Raw genomic sequence first — 12977 nt, 5'->3', positions numbered from 1 at the left:
ATAGAAAGAGAGAGAGTGTGTGTGTGTGTGTGTGTGTCTGTGTGTGTGTGTGTGTGTGTGAGTGTGTGTGTGTGTGTGTGTTTAGAGATACAAAGTAGCAACTAGGAGTGTAACATCTAGATCAGACACAAACTCAAGGCTTAAATATTTATTTTGGTTTTCTTTTTGGCCTCTGTACCAACAAATCAAACACCAGTTGTCATAGCAAAGGACTCTGGTAGTTTCCAAAAGTTGTCCAATGAATTGAGATTATGCTATTTTATAAAATAATAAACATCTTCCAATAATAGAGACCAAATCAGCTGCAAAGAAAGAGTAGTGTATCAGTGAGTCTAAATACTGGCTAACATGGTATCCAGGAGTCAAGAAAACAAGCATGATGCACACTGAAGACCAGAATAATGAATACTCAGACAGACAATTCTGGGTAACTAAACAAGGAGGAATTACAAAGCCAAAGGGAAAGTCCCAGGTGGACCACTAGAGTGTGTTTACTGCCCCAAATTCACATTATAACTCAAAACTACTGTGCCCTGGGGAAGCACCATGGGCTTTCTTCATAAAGAAGAAAGTTTTACCCATACAGGCCTTAACCATGGTAGTTTTTTGTACTTGGTCATCCCCACATCAGGCAGATTTCTTTATGCCTGAAACATAATAAGAACCTTAAATGAATGTTGCACAATGCCCAAAACTGTCAGAGTATCTCCTCTACAGAATAATGTTGCAATGACCTCTTCTGCGGATTGTATTATAGTGACATCACATTCTAATAAACCAAGATTATTCAGATTTTCTTCACTAGAAAACATGACAAGAGTGGTGTGTTTTCTTGTATCTGAAGTCTTAATGTATTTTGCTTTTGGATTTCTAATTCTGAGCAAGAAAATGTATTGAATTTTAAGAATTCTACACATTAATTTTGGTTAAATTAACAGAGGAGTAAGCAGAATTGTGGGGCTGCATTTAGTGCTACCAAATACATATGTGCATCAGACTAAACTTGACCATAACTTTCTGCTCCTGAAATGACATTATGTAAACCTGAAGGCATCTATAATGCCATATTTCCCTGAGATGACACAGCAGGTAAGCTGACTCCTCCTATCAACTTACTCACTCTACAAAGAGAAAAATAAATTGTCTCCCAGCTTGTGGTCACAAGAAAGACACAAGGAATTCTGACATTCCAGTCTGTGGTGCACCAAACATTCTCCTTGCAGGAAAACGAGAGCTGTAGACTATGCCACAGCTGCTGTGGAAAGGGACAGGTGGCTCTTTGAGACTCTTGACTCTGCCCCTACAGCCCTTGGGACATCTCTACCCCTGACGTCATCTGACTTTCCTGAAAACACTGATGTGATAGTTAGGTACATTCAGTCTTCTCTTAAGTGAATGATGTCCTTTCTTCTTTTCCTTTTTTTTTTTTTGTTTTTGTTTATATAACAAAAGAACATATGCTTTCCCAACTTTAACTCATATCTAATTTTCTAAGTTCAAAAGAAAAATTAACACTGTATCTCTACCCCACCCACCCACTTTAAGGGTGCTACGTTTAACAGCTTGAGGACAAAGAATTACATATGTGCCCATATTGATGTTTAATGAATATAAATCTGGTCTGCAACCTGCCTTTTCACTTAATATACTTTGAGTTTTCATAAGCCAACATACCAGTGCAGCTAGCAGACACAGGTGCTGCATCCTCTAATTCCCTGCTGTGAGAATGCTAAAGATTTACTGAAGATCAGAAGTAAACTATAAGAACCTATTGGTCTAATACTCAATTCATCTTTGGCAATAAGGTTTACATTCCTTGTAAGTTCAAAAGTGGTAAGATGAAATGGGTAAAAATATTATGCATTCACTAATCTCTATACATTATCAATATGTATATTATTCTGTACTGGTAAATGTCACAGGTAATGTGCATGTATTGAAACAAAGTTTATTCTCAAAGGCAAGAAACAAAGGCAAGCATCTATGTAGACTGTGAGACTTAATAGATCCTAAGCAGGAAGGAATGTCATGTGGAAATTTCCTACACTTTGGGGCCAGAGGCATGGGTCAAATCTAACTCCACCTCTTACTGAGTATGTGGTTGGTCTAAGTTGCATAACTTCTCTAAGCTTCCCTTTCATGGTGTATAAAATTAGGGGACAGACATTGGTACAGAGATTTGAAAATAAATTCTTCAGGGTGGCACCTTTAAAAAGAATTTCCCAAGTGCCACATTACTATTGATAATGCATATATAACATATATATATATATATATGATCCATATATATATATGATCCAATATCCACACTACCAAACAAGTGATGTTTGGATTTGTCTCTGTTTTAATCTGTCTTCTTGTTTTATAGAGAGACAGCCTTGGAAATAAGTTACTGTAAAATACTTAATAGGTTTTTTTTCTTTTTCTTTTTTCGAGACAGGGTTTCTCTGTGTAGCTTTGGAGCCTATCCTGGCACTCACTCTGGAGACCAGGCTGGCCTCGAACTCACAGAGATCCACGTGCCTCTACCTCCCGAGTGCTGGGATTAAAGGTGTGTGCCACCAACGCCCAGCAAATACTTAATAGTTTTAATTTATTATAGAAATAAGATCCTCTTTACTCCCCAAGTGTGTCTTTCACTGAGCTCATTAACAATGTTTCAACTTTTTCCTAAGAAATGTGAATTTCTACTTATAACCTGTGAAAGGGGCCATTCATCCTTACTCATCACTAAGTAGCTGAAAAATCCTCCACATATACTAATGACAAGAAGCCTTGAGTGTCAGAGCCAAGCTTCCCAATACAGAGGATTCTTTTCTCCCCCTTTTCTTCATAAGACCATCAATAATGCATACACCTTCAGCTGGCTAGCTCTGGGTCTCGGGCAAGTGATGCTCTGCACAGTACAGGGACCTACCAAATGTTCGACTCCTTTACTGTGTTGCTAGTAACACATAAACTGTATGTTGCCTTTTTTCAAATACACCTAATATCACACATTATCGTCAACTTTCAGAAAGGTCAAAGGAAATTTGGCTTCTATATTATCCATCCATCTTCTTCCTATATGTGAGCAAAACTGCAGCCCGGGATGATGTAACAACCCAAGAACACAAAACTATTTAGACAACTATTCATTTGGGAGTTGAACTTAAACTCTGCAAGGTTATTACTGCGACGGATCGGCAGGTATATGTTCCAGTGGGTGTAGGAGTGCTTATTAAATGTTTTAGGAGGAAAGGAAATGTTTGTGGTTTCAAAGGAGTGCGTTAGCAGCAAAAACATGTAGGGAGGAGTGTGGGGAAGAGGAGGGGCTATACCTGAAATCTTCACCCTCCTATGGAAATGTACCTGGCAATCTCCCTTTAGGAAAGGACCTAAACCCGAGCTGAAGCTAGGCTGCACGCACGACGCAGGGCATTTCTCCTAGGAAGGTAGAAGCCTGGAGGGAGGGAGAGTTGTGAGCCCCCGTGTCTGTTCCTGTGGGTGGCAGACAATTTCAGTTTCCTCCTGTCACACAGGGGCCACGTCCCTGTCACCGGTGGTGCGGACACTGTCGCCTCCCCCCTCTCCCGGGGATGTTTACCTCCAGGGCGACAGTGGGGGCTGTGCTGTGACGAGCCTAGACCGGAGAGGCCCACCCGCGCCCCCACCTTCTGCAGCAGCTGGGGCGGCGGGCGAGGGCTCCCGGGCAGCGCCTTTGTTTTCCCGACTCCAATTACGTTTGCGGAAGTGCTGCCAGCGCGGGGGACGCCGTGCCTCTGCCCTGCACCCCGAGGATGACAGGCGGCGCCCGGGAGAGCGGGCGGGGTGGGCGCGGAGGCTCGGGACCGGGGCGGCGCCCACCCGGCAGCAGGTGCACCGCGGAGGCTCGGGAGCCGAGCGGCGCCGACCTACTCACCTGGCGGCGCTCAGCTGCGCGGGACGCGGGGAGCCCTAACCCCGGGGTGCCGGGTGGCGGCTCGGATCGCCAGGGCGGCGGTGGGCGGGCCAGAGCGCAGCATGTCGGTCGGGTGGCTCGCTCCTCTCCCGGGGCTGCGGCGGGCACGGCGGCTGGATGCGAGGCGGGTGGGGCGAGCGACGGCGGTGGCCTGGCGCAGCCGCCGCGCGACCTTCTGTCCGCTCCTCCTCCCCGCTCTGGTCCTGGGCCTGCCCTCGCCGCCACTGCCTTCGCTCACGACCGGCTGGACCCGTTTCAGGGCTGAGCTGGAGGACCCGCCGCCAGGTGCAGCGCTCCGCCTCCTGCGGCGGCGGATGCGTCGACCGCCTCCTCCCGGACTCCCGCCCTCTGGGGCCGCCCCGGGGGACCCAGGATCCAGCCCCGCTAGGGTGACACGTCCTGAAAGGGAAAGAGAAAACTGGGCGATGTTCCATCCTCCCCATCCCCATTCCACCACACCAGACACGATCTTGCGGAGCCGTGCTCTGCTCGCCAATCATTGTAGTAGTCACTAGATAGGCGAGGGATGTTGGAGGGGGCTTGAGGCCCAAAGTAGATAGGAACCTGTCCTAAGGATGGTGACAGCTGTCAGTTCGCGAGCACTTAAAAGCTGTTCCGCTCAAAGCTAACACTGCCGATGAGATGAGTGGTCCCTCGGTCTAGGCACAGCCTCGGTGGACTGTCTTCGGATGACCCTGAAGAGGAGGACTAGAAAGGGAGGCAGATGATGCTCCTGGAGCCAGGGCACTTAAGGAACCCATAGCCAGCAACTGAACACACAACACCTTGATGAAGAAGGTGACCTGACCGCAGGTGTCACGCTAAGAATTAAGTCGTTTATTGGTTAAACATGGAAAGCGAGTGGAGTGGGTTATATTCAAATACAGGTATCATTTGGCAAGTGTATGTGCCAGCCTGTGGTGGGGTTTAGGAAATTCCAGAGCTGTACTCACAAAGCAGGTAATAATGGCAGCCAGCATTTAGGAACGTTTGTTTCTTGTTGAAGCGTTGTTCACATACCATCTAATTCCTATAGATGTAAGCAATGTTAATCTGATGTAACAACAACAAAGTAAGGCTAAAAGTTAACTGGATTCAAAATTATTAACAAGTAGAAGAAAAATCAAGGCTCTACTGCCCACATCATGAGATGGTACTAAAGAGAAGTTTATAGGGCCTGGATCCCCTCTTTAGGGAAAATGCATAAATACACAGTTGCTGGATGTCCACCCCTAGCTCCAATGTCCAGGGGAAGACAGTTCCTATGGTCAGTACACCAGCCTCATGACAAATCTACTTGAAATGTTGAGACACAGAAGTTAAAGATGGTACCTACTAAAGTTTCAGAGTCAAATTATAAGGTGATTACTGGACTCCGTGCGACAGATCTGCTCTGATGTAGCCTGGAGACAGCTGGGTCCCTCTGCATTCTGTGTTAGTGAATACCATCCAGTACCCAGGTGGGCTGTCACCTGAGACTTATCAGTCTCCTGATCTGTCCAGCCATTAAAGAAGCAACTTGGAAGACAGAAAGGGAGGGAGGGAAGAAGAGCTAGAGAAAGCAAGCAAGTAACCTGGCCACAGATCTGAATGTAGCTGGCGCTTTGCTGTGTGAGAGGAGAGGGAGAGGACCTGGAGAAGGGGCTAGTGCCTGATCTACAAAAACAGCTCCATATTGAAAAGTCAAACCAAGGCATCCTGGGACGGGAGCTGGTATTTCTGTTTCCAGAGGGTGAGTCTTGAGGGCACCACAGGAGAAGGTACTGTTTACCTGGCCTTGTAAGAGCAGGGCTTTTGTTTTTGTTTTTCCTGGCAGCCACGATGTTTTTTTATCAGTTTTTACTGTGTCTTCTGGGTCATGTTTAAATTTCTTGTAGTTTTTTTAATAATATAAAAATCAATTAAAAAAGACAAATATGTATGAAGCAAAGTGATCTGCAACTCCAAACTCTGCCACACACACTTTCTTACTTCCTGTGGGGTAGCCACTCTGTGTGGTGTGAGAAATTAGCTACCAAACATATGGCCAGTTAGGCTGCTGCAGAGACCTTTCCCCAGAAAGACTCCCAAAGATAAGATGTTGAAATCACCTGGCAAAAAGAAAGAGCAAGGGGCTAGGCTGACACAAAGTGCAAACATGTGGAGTGTTTCACACATGGTCTCCCAGTCTGAGCTGCACCACTCTTCCAGCTGGGTAAGTATATTGCTGCTGACCAGAGACCGGTAGATGGGAACCAGATATGGCACGCGCTTGTTCTCCTGGCTCACAGCGGAACCAGTCCCTGGATACTGCTGCAGCTCTCAGGATGGTGTGATGAGTGCTGTGGATTTTATCTACATTCCTCAGACAGGAAAATGCAGCTTTTGTGCATGTCGCCAGTGGGTGATCATTTTAAGACTTCCTGACTGCTGGTGCCTTCTGAATATTTAAGTCATCAAAAATACTTTGTGCTCACTTGGTTCTTCAAGCTTTTCCTTTATGTTCAGCCCGTGTGTACACTACTGACTTTATCTCATGACCTATGTCTTTTATTTTAATTTCATTTGTCTTTCTTCTAATAACTGTGTCTGTTATTTTCTTTGGCAGAATTGTTTGCTCTTAAGTAGTAAGATAAATAAACTGTAATGAATAGCAACAATTAAAGAAAAGTCCTTCACACTCAGGACTTACCATGTGCCATGCTCAATGTGCTTTCAATTTTATTTATTCACATAATCCCTGCAGCAGTCATATGCAGGCAGGGTGGCAATTATCCCATTTTACAAATGAGGAGACTTGTGCATAGAATAATGAAACAACTTGATCAAGGTCACACCACTAGTGAATGACAGTCTGCCCTGAATCTACAGACTGGCTTCCAGCCTTGGCTCTTAATCGCTCATTCTGTCTTGCTTGCTCATTTAAATACTTATAAACATGCATGTTTATATGGGGGGGAGTGAGGATTTTATTCTTGTAAAAGCAGTGTCACTTCTTTATCTATATCAGCAACACTGGCTGCTCCTCCCCCACCCACCCTTTAACTGCTCTCTTTCTCTTCCTCCTCCAAGGCCTATGACTAACAAGGCCTGGGTTTTCCTCTTCCTATTTGGCCATACCGCTTTGCATACCACATTTGTGTTTTATTTCCTAGGATTCTGTAGGCCTGCTTGCTCTTGGTTGTGTTCTCTTGTTAGTTATCATTCTATTTTGCAACCAGAAAGTATTCAAAAATATTTGATCTTCAGGGTTGCAGTCCCTAGAGGTTTTGTAACACTAAGACTGCACCCTTTACGTTTGCATATGCTACCATGAGACTGGTCCTCTTAAAACCCATCAGTGGCCTTCTTTGCTGTAACAAATAGCTATAAAAGTCTATTAGTTAAATGGGCTTGAATAATTTTCTCATATAGGGTAGCTGCCCCCACTCCCACCCTGTAACCCCCATAACAAACACAAAATTTCCCTTTCTTGCCTAGGCTGACACCTTTGGGATCACATTCCCAACACATGGGAAATGGAGACTGTAATTCCCATCCCTTAATGGGAAGCCTCCAATGTGCTCCATTATGTCCATTCATTTCCCATTGGCTGGGACTCAGACACATGGCCACATGTTGGCACTAATGAGGAAAAGCAGCTTTATCAGAGCAGCTGGGTGCCTAGGAGAAGGCTACTGAGACTCAAGAGAGGGAGATGGAATTTGAAGAATCAGACAGAAGTCACAAACAAAGGAAAAACAAACTGGAGGTACACAGGAGGAAATAGAGGAATGTAATTTCGATTTGGGGGAAAAGAAAACTTTCATGAGGAAGTGACATTAGGAAGAGACCTGAAGCAAAGTGGAAGATGACTGGGGGAGTTGGAGTTCTGCAAAGATCTTTCTTCATGAAACAGCCTGGAAGTGAGAAAGTGGGGGCCATGTGACCAACACAGAAGGTAGAGATGAGTTTGAGGGGTACAGGCAGAGGGTGGGCTGAGAAGAATCAGTGCCTCCCACTAAACATTAGAGATTTTTTAATTCAAAGCAATCTAGTGAAGGAGGCTGAGGAGAAAGGTTGCGTTTGAGGAGCTCACAATGGTGGCGGTTGCAGTCAGGGCGCTCACTGGCTGGGGTTCACTTAGAAAATATGCAGTGGTGAGGAGAGAGGTGCACAGACTCGTGGTCTACAGAGCCAGTGGAGGGATGGAAGGGGCTCACAGACATGTGGTCTACAGAGCTAACCAAGGGATGGAGAGCAGAGGTCAGATCTGAAACCTAGTGTCTCAGGAGCCCATGGACAGGCTTGGTGATAAACTGGATGTGGGAGGTGTTACGTATGACTCAGGTTTCTGGCTGAAACAGCTGAGTAGATTATCATAACCTTTACTGTGGGAGGAGCAGGTTGCAGAGAAGAAAGAAAGAATTCACAATTGACATAAGCAGTCTGAAATGAGGGTGGAGCAGGGAAATAGAAAATGAAGGAAGAGTCCAAAGCTCAAAAGAGAGGGCTGGACTTGGCAGTCATGGGTGCTGAGGTGCCATTCATGACTATGAAGAGAAGCGTTTAGAGAGACCATGCATTAAGAGAGCTTTATGAAGGTCAGCATTTGCCAGATGGCACAGGAGGAGAAACCAAAAATAATCAGCCATGAAGTAGGAGGACACTTGGGAGGACATTGTCATGGAAGCCGGGAGAAGAGTGACTCTAAGAGCTGGTGCTTCACACTCCATGCCTGCTTCAGATCCCAGATGATGCTTGTCTGACACCCACTCACCTTGTTGGCCCTCGGTGGCTTCATCTGCCTTATGCTCCCAGGCTCATGTCAAGTACTGTTGTAATGATTTCACTTCCATGTTGAACTGTGAACATTTCAAAATTGTTCAACATTTTCAGAGTTAGCACAGTATAGTCCACAAACAGTTGTTTCATTAGGATGAAAGAGGATTTCTCCCTTTCATGAAATTTTAGGTAAGTAGACGGTGCAATGGTATTAGGAACCAAGGGATTTATGCTGCTTTTGGCAAATCTTTTTTTTTTTTTTTTTTTTTTTTTTTTTTTTTTTGGCTTTTCGAGACAGTTTCTCTGTGGCTTTGGAGGCTGTTCTGGAACTAGCTCTTGTTGACCAGGCTGGTCTCTAATTCCCAGAGATCCGCCTGTCTCTGCCTCCCAAGTGCTGGGATTAAAGTTGTGCACCACCACCGACCCGCTCACTTTCTCGCTTTGACAAATTTTAGTGTAAAACTTCCATCTCAAAATCTACCATGTTATCACCAAAGCCTAGTAGCCAGCGGCTACCATTGTATGCTTAGTCCTGACACTGAGGTGTGGGAAGGGCATGTTCCTTTCTTTTAAAAATGTCAATAAAAGTTGTGTATTGCTGGTTTAAATTCCAATGCTAGGGCATTGTTGTCTGGTCACATCTATCTGCAAGGAAGATTGTGAAATGAAGCTTTTAAGTGAGTAGCCATGAACAGGGATAAAACTTCTTACCGTGGAAGGAAGGGGAACAGGTGCTAGGTGTGGTGAGAGCCCTGATGTGCACTGCATTGCGAGCGTGGCTGTGCTCTCTGGCTTCACAGGGTTTGGCCTTCAGAGCCTGAGTGTTGGAGTGCTCCTATAGCTGCCGAGAAGGGTGTGGACAGGTAAACAGCAAACTCCAGAAACTGGTTACGTTAGGAGGGAGGGACTGGGAGAGGCATGGTGGCAGATATATAAACATCTGCTAAGCAATGGGTAAATAAGTCCATAAATCCAATGACACTGGTAACATGAGGCGCCTGAGCATGCTCTGTATCTTGCTCGTCGCTGGCTTCTGGGACTACAACGGATTCTAAAGACTGCCGTGGAAAATTCCTGAACACTGTGTAAATTATGCTCTGATTGGTTTAATCAAGAAGCTGGCTGACCAATAGCCAGGCAGGATAAGGTTAGGTGGAAAAAGCAAACTAATGAGAGGAGGGAGAAGGGAGGAGCCAGCAGAGATGCCAATGAGATGCCCGAGAAGCAAGACGCTGTGAAACAGGTAAAGTCACAAGTCACATAACAGTACATAGATTAATAGAAATGGGTTAATTTAAATATAAGATCTAGTTAGTAGTAAGCCTAAGGTATTGGCTGAGCATTTTGTGATCAATGCAAGCTTTTGTGATTTAATGGTTGGGACAAGAAAACTCCATTTACAAAAGACAATTTTAGGTGTATACAGGAGGAAAGCCTAATTTGTTTAAATCTTTTATTTTGATATATTTTGTTTTGTTGTCTTGAATCTCTGGAAAGATGGTTGTATCACAGTACAAACAATAACTCATTGGTCCTTCTCAATACTTGTGCCCGTTTCAGGAAGTCTTTATTAAATTAACAAAAACCATAGTAAACTCTAGTGATAGTCAACATTTGGCACGTGTACCTTATCATGACTGGTGTATTCTTTACCACTGACTATAAGGTTGGCTATTACTTTGACATAGATATTTTTCACTAGACTAATAAAATATCTTGTGTATAGGCTTAGTAAGTGATTTTAAAATGAATAATAAGTTGTTTGTATAATTCTCTTCATATATTTTCTAGAATATTTTTCTCATTTACTTCTAATCAGTTCCATATCATATAGCACTTATTGTCTTCTAGCCATGGTCTTCTTAAATGATAATTAGACTACTGTTATGGGGTAGAGGGTTAACCTAGAGACAGCAGGAACTATAAAATCATGTTACTTCTGTCAACAGGCTTGTCATTTGCTACTAGGAACATGACAATCAATAAGTCAATTCTAACTAATATGACAGGAGGTGGCATATGTTGTGATTGGTACATACACTCCCTTCTCAAAACAAAGAGTTCCTTTCCTCATTCCTTCCTAAGAAAAGCTATTAGATCCTTGTGGCTAGAACATGAAATATAAAATCTTTAACCATGTTCAATGCTTGCTCTTTCTCATCCACATACACCCAAACTTGCTTCTATCCCACTGCAGGCCCCATTAGACCATCTTCACAATGGCTGCCCTATACCCAGTCTTGCATTCATCCAATGCAAACCAACACAGGCAAAGTAGATCCTTGTTGAAAAGGAAGAAAGAGAAAGGGGGGAAAGAGGGTTTGCAGAGATGCTTCAGCTAGCAGGTTGATAGCTACAAGGACAAGGGCCTGAATTCAAGTCCCCAGAACCCTTGTTAAATGCTGGGCATAATGTCACACAACTATAACCCTATGCTGGGAAAGACAGTGACAGAAGGGCCTCTGAAGCTCAGTGACCAGTCAGCCTAGCTAAGTCAATGAGCTTCAGGTTCAGTGAGAGACACTCAAAAAATTGGGGTTCAGTGATTGAAGAAAGATACTTGGTTTGGGGCTTCTAAGTGCACATGTGTACTTCCATGTATACGCACAGGTGTGCTCTCATGAATGTGCGCAGGTGTACTTCCATGTCAGGTGTGCTCTCATGTATGTACACAGGTGTACTTCCATGTATACGCACAGGTGTACTCTTATGTATATGCACAGGTACACACACAAAACAAAACTTAAGACAACCAGAAATATTTCAGATGTTTTTTTAATATATTGCACACTTAATTTCTCTATTATATATGAATATATTGTCATATGTTCATGTCAGTAGTTCAAAGTCCATATACATCTGTACAGAAGGCAGAATTATATGCAATTCTCATGGTACTTAAGGATTTTACAGAACCTCTTAATATAGTTACTGATTCTCAATATGCAGAGAGAGTCATGTTACACATTGAGACTACAGAATTTGTTCCTGATAATACAGAATTAACTTCTCTGTTTTTACAATCACAGGAAACTATCAGAAACAGAAGTAATCCTATGTATATTACACATATCAGATCCCATACGGGTCTGCCTGGCCCACTAGCACAAGGCAATGATGAGATTGATCGTTTATTAATTGGAAGTGTGCTAGAAGCCTCAGAATTTCATAAGAAACATCATGTAAATAGCAAAGGTTTGAAAAAGGACTTCTCTATCACTTGGCAACAAGCCAAGGAGATAGTGAAAAACTGTCCTACTTGTTCCTTTTATAATCAAACTCCATTGCCAGCAGGTTGTAATCCTAAGGGCATTCGGAGAAATGAGGTTTGGCAGATGGATGTCTTTCACTTTACAGAGTTTGGAAATTTGAAATATGTGCATCATACCATAGACACATTCTCAGGGTTCCAATGGGCTACTGCTCTTAACTCTGAAAAAGCTGATTCTGTTATTATACACCTGCTAGAGGTGATGGCAGTTATGGGTATACCTGCACAAATAAAAACTGACAATGCTCCAGCATATGTCTCTACAAAATTGGAACAATTTTTCAAATATTATAACATAAAGCATGTTACTGGTATACCACACAATCCTACAGGACAAGCAGTGGTTGAGCGATCTAATAGAACACTTAAGGAGATGCTCAACAAACAAGCCTGAAAGACTAAACCCCCCAAGCATAGGTTGCATAATGCTTTATTAACACTAAACTTTCTTAATGCCAATGAAAAAGGACAAACAGCTACAGAAAGACACTGGACTACGGAAAAAACTGCTGAACTCAATCAGCCAGTATACTTCAAAGATGTACTAACCTCTGTATGGAAACCAGGACATGTGTTACGTTGGGGTAGGGGTTTTGAATTGGTTTCTACAGGAGAAGAAAAACTTTGGATACCATCAAAGTTGATCAAGATTCGACTGGAAAAGGAAAAACCTCTCGATGAGGACAAATGACAGGTATTCTACTAAGGTATATCTCATAAACTAAATAAAAACCTCCCAAAGAAAAGGGAAGTGTTTTGCTTTTATCTTCACAGGAAAACTCATCTTCAGAAGACAAAGGACACTGCATGGGTAGATACTTAAGAAGAAAAGGTAGCTATAACCATCAAATAGAAGGAATGTGCCATACGGTAAACTTTACAGCTGTCTCTCAAAAAACTCTATTTCTCTTTATTTCCTAGTCCCTATTCAATTAAACCAATGCTGGATTTAGAGGTGGATTTGGCTTTCCTCCTCTAAAATCCAAGCACATTATTTAACTAAGCTTTAGTGTTTCTGTGTTG

At 43.4% G+C, this 12977-nt stretch overlaps 1 protein-coding gene across 3 annotated transcripts in view; it reads right to left on the bottom strand.

Annotated features, from left to right (window-relative positions):
* Nucleotides 1-4039, bottom strand: part of Mfsd6 (major facilitator superfamily domain containing 6) — a 66034-nt gene extending 61995 nt beyond the window's left edge. Inside the window, exon 1 of one of the 3 annotated variants that reach the window (XM_027396848.2) lies at nucleotides 3902-4039. The gene's annotated coding sequence lies outside the window, so the exon portion shown is untranslated. Of the gene's footprint in view, nucleotides 1-3586; nucleotides 3740-3901 lie in introns of those variants that run through there. The other 2 variants (XM_027396849.2, XM_027396850.2) reach the window with 2 other exon arrangements.
* Nucleotides 4040-12977: the final 8938 nt, after the last annotated feature.

The sequence above is a fragment of the Cricetulus griseus genome, chromosome 2, assembly GCF_003668045.3.
Source record: "Cricetulus griseus strain 17A/GY chromosome 2, alternate assembly CriGri-PICRH-1.0, whole genome shotgun sequence".
In the NCBI taxonomy this organism is placed as follows: Eukaryota; Metazoa; Chordata; class Mammalia; order Rodentia; family Cricetidae; genus Cricetulus; species Cricetulus griseus.
The sequence above is the reverse complement of the archived record's forward strand: the minus strand, read 5'-3'. Positions and strand labels throughout refer to the sequence as shown.